The 13,876-nt window shown below is 44.3% G+C and overlaps 1 pseudogene; it reads left to right on the forward strand.

Annotated features, from left to right (window-relative positions):
• LOC131555086 (calpain-8-like) overlaps positions 1 to 13,876 on the forward strand; it is a 55,490-nt pseudogene that overhangs the window by 18,314 nt on the left and 23,300 nt on the right.

The following is a 13,876-nucleotide window of genomic DNA, read 5'->3' on the forward strand; positions in this document are numbered from 1 at the left end:
ATACTCTTTTACAGCTAGTCATATATTATCCAGTAGGGCTGAGAAGGCTTATTAATAGACCAGGATCCCATTATGGTGTACAAGATAAGAGGCCAATTGCACACTTTAGGCCCTGTCATGAAAGCTCCTTGATATGGACAGATTCCTACATCCTCTGAAAGTAAATATCACAAAAGCCTGAATGTCGTGCATCTCTGCTATCCAAAGATTCCCCCAAACCATCAAGATTCAGAAATATTTCAATTTTTATCAAGTTACAAACCAATTCCCAGCTGGTTCCTTTTGGTTGGCACAAGCTAAGTAAAAGATATTAGGCCCCAAAAAGTAAGATTTGGAGATGGGACTCTGCAGTTCTCAAGGGAGGCATGGCTGCTTTTAAGGCCAAGTCCAGCACTGCAATTCTTCCAACACAGTTCTTCCCAGACATCTGTAAAGGAGTGTCCCCTGGTGTAACCACCTGAACTGGATGGGTTAGGGTTAGGGTTAGGGTTGGGGTTAAGGTGTGGCTTTTTGTTTTGTTTGGGTTTCTTTGTTTCGTTTTGCTTGGAACACGTGAAATAATCAACAGTTACAGTGTGTATGTGAAATTGATGGGGGAGCTAGAAAGAAAATAGGAACAGAGTTAAATAATGTTGAACGAGACCTGCTCACTGTTGAGATTCTGCTGATGGAGCTCTGGGGACTTATACAGATTTTATTAACTGAGCTGAACCATCAGGCAACATGAGCCCAAACCAAGCTCTGCTGCTGCCAGGTATTGAGAGTGAATTCAGGCTGGTGTGGTTCCTTCTGCTTCCTCCCTTTCCCTCCCTGCTTTGCCTTTATTTCCTTGCCTCTGGAGCCAGAGTGTTGGGATTTAGTCAACCTGCTTTGACTGGAGGTTAGGCTCAGGTGGGAGCAGTGTGGATTCACCCTGCTAAAGGAGCTCTTCTGGTGAGGACAGAAGTTTTAGAACACATACCTAGCCTTTCCACCAGCCTTTTCACCTTTTAGTGTTTTGGTGTGAATTATCATCTCTCCTCTCAGGAATGCAGCAAATCCTGAAGAAAACATTTCTAGCTTTGAAGCCAAAATTTAGCACAAGCACATTTCACACATTTCCTAGTGTTTGCAGAAGGACTTAGCACTACTGAGTGTTTCCCCTTTAGATGAATTCTACTTACATGCATTTTTACTGGCATATTGTTTTGGGGTTTGTTTCTTAAGATTTGAGCCTAGAGATAGTTCAGAGTATCCTATCTCCATGCTGGCTTTCTGGGCTGTCCACCATGTAAACTCAGTTTACATGTTCAGACAGTTTTTGTACAACAAGATGTTGCTAATATTTCCTATCAGCAAAATTTAATATAGCATGGAAAAGCCTGCTGAATGATCCACAGAGCTGGGAGGAGTTTGTCTTTATTACAAAGGATAGCAATCCAGCACGGGAATAATCCTACAGTTGCTTATGCAGGGGGTAGTGATAACAGGTGAAGGGCTAGGAGGATAGTAGTGTGGAGCTATTTTGGGCACACCAGCCTCCATCATCTTTTCCTTTCTTCTTTCCCTCTGTTTTGGCAGTGTGGGGAGTGAGTGGATGTAGTGGTGGATAACAGGCTGCCCACCAAGAACAGGGAGCTTCTCTTCCTGCACTCAGAGGAGGGCAACAAGTTCTGGAGCATGCTGCTGGAGAAGGCCTACACCAAGTATGGGGCTGGGCAGGAGTTGTACCCCTGGCTGTGCCTCTGGTGGTGGCCCAGACCAGGGGTGTCAGTCACAACACACTCTATTCTAAGGCAGCCTCCCTCCCACTCAGCATCTACAGTTCCCTCTGGGTCCATAAAGGGTCTTGCCAACTGTATTTCAAGGGGCTTGAATTTTCTTGCCCTGGGTTACACTGATGACCAAGCAAATTAAGAGATACTAAATGATAACCTCTTCTTTCTGGGTACCTTGTGCCTGCAGGTGGAGATTGTTATGTTTGCCCAATTATCCCATCATAAAAAAACCCAAACAATATTAAAAGTAGTAGCAATTTTAATTGAATAGTTAAAATAAAAAAATATAAAATTGGGTACAATATAATTTGATTAAAATAAGAGATAATTTGGATCCAATAATAGCGCATAAGCAAAAGATAACGGCGGGGTACAGAGTGCAGGGCTCTTGGACCCTTGCCACATCACGTACGAGCTTGCCAAGTAAAGATTCCCCCCTTTTATTCCATGTGTAAATGCCATCTCTTCCCATTTTCGATTCGTCACATTTTTACCTCCGCCCTCATCACCACCTTTACCGCGCATGTGCCACCATTCAGTTTGGTGGTCGCACAAGTCTTTTGGGGGTCATTTGATGAAGATTTCATAGTCTTCCTCTGTGTCCTTTAATTCACCTTTGGGTTACACATGCGCACCAAGCCAGTACAATGTAAGCCAAGACCAACGTATCACTACATCTACATATCAAGGCAATAAATCCCTTATAATGAGCATTTTCTGGGACTCAACCAGGTTTTACTCATTTTTAGCAACTGCATCTTGAGCTCTTTCCTGTGGTCCTTGGGAACATCTGCTGGGAGGGGGTGTGGACCCCCTCCTCTCCCTTTTTTCTTTGGCATTACCACTTTTAACTGTTTTATTTATTCCCAAATATTATTTACTGTATCAATATTGATTACTGTTTCCATTTTTATCAGCATGAATCATACCTATTTATCACAAGATGAACCCTTGTCCCTCTTATTCTTGTCCCTCTTATCCTTTCCCCCCCAGGTTGAATAGCTCTTTTGAAGCTCTAGCAGGAGGCTCCACTGTGGAGGGCTTTGAGGAATTTACTAGAGGCATCTCTGAGTTCTATGAGCTGCGAAGGGCTCCTTCAAACCTCTACCAAATAATCTAGAAGGCCCTGAGAGCTAGGTCACTTCTTGGCTACTCCACTGATGTAAGAGGCTGACAAGACCTTACTCTCCCTGCTTTTCTTCTCAGGGCTCTGTCCCACACTGTGACAAAAGCCCAGGCCAATGTAAGATATAGATAGGAAGGTCTGATACAAGAGCAAACTGAATTAATTTGAGATCTTTATTGATTTCAGTATAAAAAAATTTGGACAAGGTTCTAAATGATCAGTCCTCATCATGTTTCCCTGTTTACATGGCAGCATATGATAATACTTAGAGCTGTAAACAACTTGTTGGTCTTCAGGAACTCCATTCTCTGAATATCATTTCTTATTCAAATTTTGTGTAATTTCAGCTCCAGACACTTGACTGCCAGCGACAAATTTGCTGAGACATTTGGTTGTAGCCTGTAGTCTGATTCTGGCTTTGGTTTTCAGTCCTAAAGATTACTGACACCTGTAATACAAACACTCTCAAGTTACATATGTTTGTACATGTTTTGAAAACTTCACACCTTTCACATCCTGTTTCATTATCTCATTTGCATTGTGGCATACCGAATTACCAGAGTTCCAGTTTTGCTGTACTGGATCTTGTCTGAGACAGGCTAGAGCTAAATTTATGTGAGCATGTCTTAGCAGGTGACTGGGTCTGTCACTTGAGCTGGGAATTGGATTTAGATTTCACTGTATATTCTTGAATTTTTTCTGTCCTTGGACTGCATATTAAGACTGCAGCTTTTGCCGTGGATCTCACCTCAATTTAATATACTTTACATCAAGAATATTGGTATTCATCATGCACATCACTTTGGATGTCTTCCCCCATATTAATTTGCTTATGAAAGCTCATTTCGTACACAATATATAATCATAAATGTGCATACTTTTATTGCTCCAGATAACTGCTGCAGATGAAATAGAAGCAATCACAAGTCTGAAGCTGGTAAATGGACATGCTTACTCTATCACTGGAGCAGAGGAGATAAGCCAGCCTCTCTGGGACCATCATGCAAACCAGCTTGGGGTTGCAACACTGTAGTCCCTTCAACTTTCTGACGTCTTTCAGTGACTGACCATAAAAATGTTCTGAACTTACATACACTGATACAGAAAAAGACAGTACCTGTAACACTCAATCAGGTCAGAAGCTCTGTACAGATAGTGGTGTGGAGCACACTGTGCAGTCTGTCACTTGTATGGTACCAAGAGGTTGGGGTAAAAAGTGTAAAGGTGGACCAACCTGTTACCAAAATTCAGGGTACAGAAAGGAGGAGCAGGAGAGGAGGCAGCCATTCCCCATGTTTGTATTGTCTGAGGTGGGAGCGAGCACTTTCCCAGTCAGATCTGATGGGAAAAAAGTAAAAGCCTCTTTGATGAACTATGCTGTGAGTCTCATCTTCAGAGTGAGTCCCAGGTATTCCTGCTCCTCTGAAGCTGGAATCATTACACAGATATCTATGCCAGAAAACCTCCTTCCAACCTTGCTGTGTTGTGCAATGTTTCCTGCTTTTAAGGACGTAGATATTCTGCTGGTTTGTAGCTGATTATTTTCCTTGCAGGTTGCTGTCATTATATGAAATGGTGAGTGCTGCAGCTAATGGCTCACTTGGTGCCACAGCATAATGTAAAATAAGGGTGGAAGGCATCTAGGTGTCTTTTAACTATTGCAAATTGTAATGGACTGCATCACTCAAGTACAAATCATATATTATCCTATCTGCAAAGCAATTGGTCTCTGATGATTGGAATAATGGAAGTGCTCAGGCTCTGTTTGTTGTGGATCTTTTAGGTATGTTACCGAGGACAGCCAGAGAAACTAGTGAGGCTTAGGAATCCCTGGGGTGAAGTAAAATGGACTGGATCTTGGAGTGATTAAGTAGGTTTTTGTAAGCTCCTGCTTCTCTCTCTTTGGTGTATTTTGGAATCTATTAAAAATTAAATTGGGACAATGCAGTTAATCCAATCACAAAGTGTATTTAGGAGAGATACTAAATCAGTTGGAACAAGACACTATTAATTTATTACCAAGGTTGAATATTGACCCATTCTTTCCAGTGTGCATTAATACCTGCCTCAGGAGGAGCTTTCACATCAGAGACAACAGCCCTTGGTTTGACTCTAAGCAGCCCAATGCAAGCCACATCCTCATCATTGTGCAAGACAGTTTTTCTCAAATTGATCCTACCAATGAGTTCCAGGACCTAAGTAAAATATACAAACTAGTCCTGTTCCTGGGAGTTAAAGCAGGGATAAACCATTATACCTCTACTTTAACTCTGAGGTTGCTTAGCTCTAAATCACACCAGAATTTGGTACCTATCTGAGAATCTTGAAAAAGTTGAGATGCTGACTAAGATAAGGAGACAAAATTTCAAAATCTCTCAGAAACTGTCTGGGTTTCAACTATCTTGGGAATGGGGTAGTGACAACACCTCTTTTGTTTTTATACTTAGAATGGCACAAATTTTACTGTCATTTGAATCACAATATATTTTTTCATGCAGCATTTGAGATTTCCGGTTCCTATTCTGACTGACTGTAGCATGGGTGCTGATGTATTATAATTAAGGATAGAGATAATATTACAATTGATTTTACTTTTATCAGAGCTGCTTTGCTGACCCCCAAGGTAAGGTGCCTCAAGCACACACATATGCCATATCCTGGTTTGTCACACCTGTTTTACCATGGGGCAACCTTGCTGAGGCAGGTGCAGCACTGCATTGTCACATGGGAGTAGATCAGAGCAGAATCCATCCTGAGCCCATTAATATCAGAATGGCAAGGGAGCAATGCTGTTTTTGGCAGTGAATTTTCTGATTTCACCTTTTTGCTTTCCTGTTCCTTCATGACCCCCAACAATGGAGGTTGTATCATTTTCCTTGGGAGGATATCAGGCACCCCAAAAAATCTTAAAATGCAGAAGCTCTGACTGACTTTCAGACTGGGAATTTCCTAATCCAGCCAATCTCTTTGTACCTTCTGGCACCTGGCAGGGGAGATTCAATTCAAGACTTAGTTGCAAATACTGTTGCAGTCTAATTCCAGCCTGGCACAGTCAGGTTGCAGGGTGTGCTGTCATTTGGAGGGGCACAAGATCTATTTGATGAAGAAATATATACTCCTTTATCATCCCAAGAGAGCACCTAACTCAGATCTCACTGTAGAATAAAATGCAAGAGCTGAACAGTGTGCTTTTGTGCTTTGTCTGCAGTGGTCCTGAGTGGAATTATGCTGATTGCAAACAAAAATAGGCTCTGGATAAACAATTAGATGATGAAGAGTTTTGGTGAGAATTGTTCATTTAGCTTACTCTTTTGGACGTTTTATGTGCCTTAAGCAATCTTTTCAATTGGATGGAGAAAAACTGCCAGCACCGAGGGGGTTAATAATGGCATGCATGCATTGTTGACCTCTTTTTTATCTCCTTTTCTATTCAAATATTACCTTTTATTAGAGCTTGCATAACTCAGCAATAATCCAAAATATAGAGACCAGATGGTAATAAAATCAATGAAGTGGCAAGAATGAACTTCAGCTGCTCTACATTTTGACATGTTTTTTTTCCTAAATGCTACACACTAATGACAAAGTTCAGATTACCAACTTGGGAAGAGTCTGTTTACTCAGACCTAATAGAAAGCCAGAAAGCCTGTCCTAACCCTGATCCAATTATATATGAATCAGTGCTGAACTGATGTCACTCTGTCCTAGCCTGGAAAGATAAATGGCCACTGTCCTCCTCTGCAATCAGCTGCATGGGCCATGAGGCACTAGGAAATAAGAGCAGACCTCTGCTAGCAGCATGGAGCAATCAAAGTCTCACTCATGCAAACATACCAGGAATGGTAAAAACAAACATCAATTATAGGAATGAAGAAAAACACCAAACTGCGACTGTTTTCCTACAGAGTGCTGCTTTCACAAGGGCCAGATCTTATTCCTTTTAAATGGGATCTCCTCACCAGTTTCAGTGAATTTGTTTATGAAGCATGATCCATGGGGGAGTGCCCACAGCTGGGGAATGACAGAAAATGGTTTGTCTGAGCCCAAAATATGTGATAGCCATTGACAGAGGCTGTCTTCAGAAGATACAGATCATTCAGACAGTGGGCAATTTTGTTTCCCAAAAGCCAGTTTCAAGTTTCAGAATTCAATTAAATGCAGCATTGGACAGCTCTGTAACACCATTGGGAGAAGTGTCCAGCCTCAGCCACCTCATCTGTTGCAGGCTGATGGACTGACCTGTCCATTTGTGTGCCACTTGTATGATGGCATTTTCAGATTTCCAAAGGCAATTTAGCCACCTTGAGATCTGCAACTTGACTCCTGACATACTGACAAGCCACAAGGTCAACAAATGGGACCTGACTCTGTTTAATGGACAGTGGAGATGGGGTTCATCTGCTGGGGGTTGCCAGAACTACCAAGGTAAGAACCCAACCAAATGGGCCTTTAGTGGAATACCAAACAAAACATTCAAAAACTGTTTGTAGACTGGAGGGGGCTTTGGTGGGGAAAAAAGAGCTTGGAAGTGCAACAATATCTGTGGGGTTTGGACAGTAATAAAAAGCCTGGGAGTTTAAATGAAGATCTAATTCACTTATTTCCTTGTGGGGGATTACCAGCCTACCAAGCAGTTATTATGCGGCAATATTAATTTCTTTTCTCTGTCTGCTTTTCCTGCTTATATGGCTTTTGCTACTGGCTGGAATAATCCTCTGAAGAGTTAGGTAGGCCAGAAAAGTGCCACAGTTCAGTGGTATTGTTATTTCTAACTCGTCTTCAGGTTAGACCTCTGGAAAGGCTGTCTGGTATTTGGTCCTCTTGCAACAATAACAGCCTTGGCCAAGGACATTTCCTGGAGATACAAGACTGGCTGGAATTAACAGTATCACCTTCTCCTTGTTGATATTTAGTCCCAGGAAATACCCTGGTATTGGAATATGAATCCCAATATTACCAGGTAGATTGTGCCTGGGCCAGTCTAACCCTTGCTGCTAGGCCAAAGGCAGCAACTGTGGTGTATCACCCCAGAGATACCTTTAGCTTGCTGGAGATTGCAGCTGGGCACTGAAACAAGTCCAGGCTTGGTAGAAACTCCGTTTACCTTAGGAGGGAAGGCTTCAGGCGATGGTGAGGACGAAAAGGAGATGGATTCTGCTGGAGGGTTAATATCCAGAGCTTTATTCCATGGTCACAGAGGTCTGAATCGTAGTAACAGCTCCAACAGAATAGTGAGCACATGGTCTCATTACCTTTTTAAGCTCCCGGGGGAGGGGGAGGGAAGGGGCAGGGTCTCAGGGGAGGATGACACCTAGACAGGCCAATGACCTCTGGGCATAGGGGCATCTTTAGAACCTGACCAACCACACGACGACCTTCCTGGAATGTTAAGCCTGATTGACAGGACTCATTCAGCAAGGGGGCAAGGGGGAAGGGAGAGAGGTATAGGTATACCTGGGAAGGGACCCGGAAGTTTAAAACAGGACATTACAACACACCGCAACACCCTGGTGCTTTGATTTCTCATGGCTCCAGTTGATACTCAGCATAGCTGTGAAAACATAAACCCATACAACTCAATGGAAAGAATTTGAGAAACTCCAGGCAAAAGTTCTTCCAGGGAGATATTCTCTGTAGATATAGTGACAAACCATCTTGATTGCAATGCCAATTGCAATGACAGCAAAGCCTCCTCTTTTTTGTCTCCTGTTGGGAATTCTTAGAAATATACTGGACCAATCCCCAGTTTAAAATCCAGTTGGATGAACCAAATGATGACCATGAAGGGAGTTTGAATGAGCCATGCTTGATGCAGAAGAACCACAGGAGACAGAAGAGAATGGAAGAAGGTCTGCTTAGTATTGGTTATTCGCTCTATCAGGTAAAATTTTTCATCATTTTAAAGACTGTATTCCTTGTGCTGTTAAGGTGGAAAAAATTAGCAGTGTGCTACATCTTGGCATTCAGCTCTACGCTTCAATAAGATCTGGATTTTGCAAAATGATTCAATTATTTCTCTTGTTTCTTCCTGACCTAACATGGTAAGACTCAGATAAATTGAGGCTCAGTTTTTTCCCATTTCAACAGGTTGGCAGTGTAAATTATTGAGCCAGTAATTTAGTAACAGTCTCATTGCGAATCTTCTTTTACAAAATCTGAATGGGGGCAGGCTCATGGTGCCTGGCAATACCAGATAAGTGTTTCTGATTACAGCCTATCATTAGCCCTCAGTTTTCGCTTTCTTTTTTGTTATTATTTCTCCCTTTTATTTCAAACTTTTTTTTTAATCCATTGTCTGACATATGCTACTGTTCTGATTCAGTAAATCTGGGGGTTTGTTCTTCCTGATTTTCCCAGTGTTTCTAAAAATATAATGTAAGGAAAAAACCTACAGCGTAATCTCTAATTTCTGTGGTGTGAGAAACAAATGTAAAAATTTCCAACCAGTATCATCATGACCAATATCATATGTGAAGAAAAGCAATTAAATGCTGTACAGACTCCAATGGATGAAGATCATTAGCCAGCACAGATGGAGCAGGTGAGAACAGCTGACTTTTGCTAATAGATCTTGTGTGGTTTGGCTCAAAATTACAGAAGGTTTTCCCTAGTGCCCAAGTGCCTTTGCATGCACACACTGAGAACATTTCTGAGCTGCCTTCTCTGTAGTACCAGGCACCCTCACCTATCAGCATCCTAAATTTGTGCATTATGGACAGCTGTCTGCTCCCATCACTGAATACAATAGTGGAGAACTCCTTGTGCTTTACAGGTATTCCATCCCATCTGTGTCCTCAGTGGCCTTACCCACAGTAGGGTAGACTTGGTGACTCTTAAGTCACTTAAGTGACTTTAAGGTGTTAATTTTTAGGAAAAACCTGGCTGCTAAGTCATCTCAGGTATGCTGTGACCCAGCTATGATCCCAGCTCCCTTGAATCACACACTAGGCTTACTTCATGGCATTTGATGTTGTGACTGGGGAGCTCCAGTTAGTGTTAGCGTTCAAAAACACATAATCACGAGGACTATATGCGGTGTTTTTTATTAAGAGCAATGGGAATCGGTGTATATTCAACCCAAATCTGATTCCGACCATACATCCGAAATGATCATGTTTTATACTCCATCATTACATAACTTTCATGTTAATTATTAAATTTCTATTGTTCTATTGTATACATAAATTTAGCCCCTCTCTGAATTTCCAACTTAGTTTCTCACTATTCTTCTTATAGTTATATTATAATTACATTTAATTACTAAACAATCATCACATCTAACAATTATATAATTTATCATACTGCTTACGCAGGTGCAGTTGATCTGGGAAAGCACAAAGCCTAACATTTTAGATTCTATCTTTACCTTTTTCCAGGGTTCCACTATCATTCTCCCCCCTTTGAAAGCATTTTCACTTCACTATAGGTGTAAATGTTTTCACTTGATACAGTCCTTTATTCCTCAGTTCATACTTGGTTCTTCAAATCTAGGGTTGATGTAAATGTTCTCGTGGATGCTGTTACGAACTGGAGAACCAGAAGATGGTGGGCGTGGATCTCGTGTCAAAGCCTTTATTATCCTCTGGTTCCAGGATGTTTTCTTCTGTATCTCTCCTTTTAAGATGCTGTAAACTAACCAAATTGCTAAGAATACAATTAGTAAGATTATCACACTCTCAATGATAGATTTAATCCATGAACTCACATTCCACCCTAATCCTTTGAAGATTTTTCTTAACTAGCTTGTAGCCAAATCCTTTTGCTCTTCTTGTGCTTCATGCTCTATTTGTTTGAACTGATTGATGTCATATTCTACATCTGCAGTTACATTTGGGATATGAACGCAGCAATGATCAACTTGTCCCTTTAAGAATCTACATACTCCATGCTCTTTCAGGAGTAACATATCTAGGGCTAATTGATTTTGTAAAGTCATTTTTGTGGTGGCTTGTAATTGTATATTTAATTCTTTAAATCCTTCCCGGGTGACTCTTGCCAGTCTACCTACCTGACCTGTAAGTTTGTATAGCATCTCTCTACTCTTATATCTTGCTATAGGACTAAGCAATGACTCTAGGGCCCATCTAAATTTCACTCCACTAGAGGGTTCTTGCCAAGTGTCATCTGGATTTTCATTGTCAAGAACTTCTGGTCTTGCTCTTATCTGCAGAAGTTCATGTTTTCTATTAAATGGGGACCTTTTTCAAATTGGACATAAGGTTGGGAGGCCTAAAGTAATCTCCTTTACTTTCCCATCTACAGGCAGATGTGTTGTCCAGGTACCATCACTTGCTGCCCATACAAATTGTCCCGGACCTTGGATTGTAACTTTGGTACACCCTATAATTACTCTATAATTCACTCTGCCTTGTTTATGTTTAATCTCTCTGCAAGCACAACCAATTTGTAGGGCTATTGCCAGGGGCGGTGTTGTGGTGTGTTGGTATGTTCTGTTTCTTCCCCCCCCTTTGTTACAATGGTTCTGTCCTCCCAGTTTTCCCCACCCTAGTTTCTGTCTATTACTTAGTTGCTATGGTTGCCCCCATGTCATGTAATTTCCCCACCCTGTATCTCCTAATATGTATTATTTTCCCTCCTCCCTGGGCCCAGTCAATCACTCCCCACCACTCCCAGTCTTCCAGAATGTTCCTCTCAGTGGGAGTAGTGATTGGCTGAGGTCCCGGGGCCCCTCCTTTATAATGTATCGATTAGTTCTCCCTTACAGTCTATTATGTTAAGCACGTCCCCTGACTTCCCCTGATTGGTTTTTTGTAAATCCCACCTCCAGTTACCACCTCCCTTTATAATCCCATGCCCAACTTTTTTTTCTCTCGCGGTCACTCCCTGCTGGTCGCCCCCCGGGACATTAAACTCGTTTGACCCCAGAGAGCGTCCGGCTCTTTTCTGCTCCGCCCTATTCAGCAGCTCTACCCCGAGACCTCGTCCTGCAGGCACAGCCCAAGGCTATTACCGCCGAGGGGTGCTTGAAGCTGCCAGTCCTGGGGCCTTGCCACCGGGGCTGACACCCCCTGCTGCAGTGGGACTGTTGGCCACCTTCTCAGCTAGCCAGGTCACAGGGTCTCCGGCCAGTCATCGCTGCAGATTGGCGCCCACCGCGTGGCCCTCGCTCGGACCCCGTGGACGAGGTCATCGGACCTCTGGACACTAATCTACCACCGGTCGCAGCAGGCTCCATTGTAGGAGCAGCGCTCCCGGTGGACCCGGAGCTACAACTCCTCTCACCCAAGGAGAGCTCCGAGGGCGGAGTTCTGCCTCTACCGGATCTTCTTTTCGCCGTTCGTCTGATTGGTAAGCCCTTGCCTTGGGGGTCTTCCCTCCCACCTTTTTAATCTTCCCGGGACCTGAGCCCTGCTTTGGGGACAGCTCCCAACCCCTCTTTTCCTTCACTTTCCTGCTGTCTTGCTGTTGGGGGCTCATGCCTGCTCTGGGACCGGTCTTCTAGGCAAGCGGCAGCGTGGGAGCGGGCGGACGAGCAGTTCTTGTTTTAGTTGTTTTTTTTTACTTCGGTTTAGGCAGTCAGTGTCATCAGAGGAGTGCTCTTTTCTTTACTTTCTCTGTCATTTTCTTTTAATTTACGCGATGGGTGCGCGTCAGAGCTCCCCTCTAAAAAGAGCCTTTCACCAGGTTAGAAGTTTGTTGCTTGGGGGAGGTTTAGATCCCCCGAAGGTTGCTTTAAAGAGTTTAGTAAAGTGGATTTTTTCTCAGTTCCCCAGCACTACCCCAGAGCAAATTAGAGACCCTCTCTATTGGAAAGCTGTTTTAGCAAAATTAGATCAAGAGGTCAGCTCTGGGGAGGCAAAGCTTTACCCGGCCGCTTACTGGGCGGGTAAAGTTTTGCAATTGTTGTCTCAGCAGAGGGAACTGCGAAAAAATTCATCAGTGTCGCGGTTGAATCCCAGTTCCCCCGGTTCTGTTGTCCCTACCCCGTCTACCTCACCCCGTGTCCCTCGGTCGGAGCCCTTGAGGGGGGTCCTCAAGGCCAACCCACAGCAGAGGCTCCATCTTCCCTCTGCCCCCTCTCGATCGGTCCGACCTGGCCCTCCAAAAGGAGGACTCCGAGGAGATCCTGGCCAGACTCCTCGGAGCAGGTTTTCCTACCCCTTTTCCCAACCTCCCCAGTACCCGGTTGACATTCCCAAGAGTGTTCTGTTTAATGTCCCCCCGGTTAATGTCCCACCGCCTCCACAAGATGGCTCCTATGGAGCCCAAGATGGGGGCGGCCACGTGCATTTTCCCGCCGATTTTTCTTCTCCTTCCCATAATCCCTTCACCCCTCAGTCAAATCCTTTCCTATCCCAAGATCCACCCTTTCCTCCCCTGCCTCCACCCTCTGTTCCTCCCTGCGCTCCACCCCTCAATAGCCCCTCCTTCACCCTGCCTCCTGTCTCCGCCCCGCCTCCGGACTCCACCTTGGAGGCGGAGAAAACCCAGCCGCCACCTCCAGTTCCACCATGCCCATCAGCTGGCCCCTCCCAGATGCCAGGCCCCGCCTCTGCCTCCCTCCTTTCCGGTTCCCACGCCTTCCCTTCCGGTTCCCACGCTTTGTGTTCCGGGGGGGGGGGGGGTGTGGGTAACTGGAAGCCAGGGCGAGCCCCTGTTTTTGAAGCCGCCCCGGTTACCTACCGCCTGAGCGGGGAGGGGAGCTCCCAGGCTCAGTGGGTGCCAATTGCACAAGATCGGATCAAAGATCTGTGCAAGGCCCAGAGAGAGTACTCCCGGGAATCGGAGTATTTCCGGGGACTTCTCTGTTCGGCCCTTGCACCGGGAGATCTGATCCCTGCTGACCTGAGAGCTCTCTTTTCCAGCCTTTTAGGACCTATGGAGTTTAGGGCCTGGGCGGTAGAGTGGGGGAGGGAAGTCGCGGAAGTTCTCCCAGCTCTCTGGGAGAACCAAGCGACTGCACATGACGCAGATGGCCAACTGATATCCACGAATCATCTGGTGGGTACAGGGGCATGGGCCAGTGGGGCGA

The sequence above is a fragment of the Ammospiza caudacuta genome, chromosome 3, assembly GCF_027887145.1.
Source record: "Ammospiza caudacuta isolate bAmmCau1 chromosome 3, bAmmCau1.pri, whole genome shotgun sequence".
NCBI lineage: Eukaryota > Metazoa > Chordata > Aves > Passeriformes > Passerellidae > Ammospiza > Ammospiza caudacuta.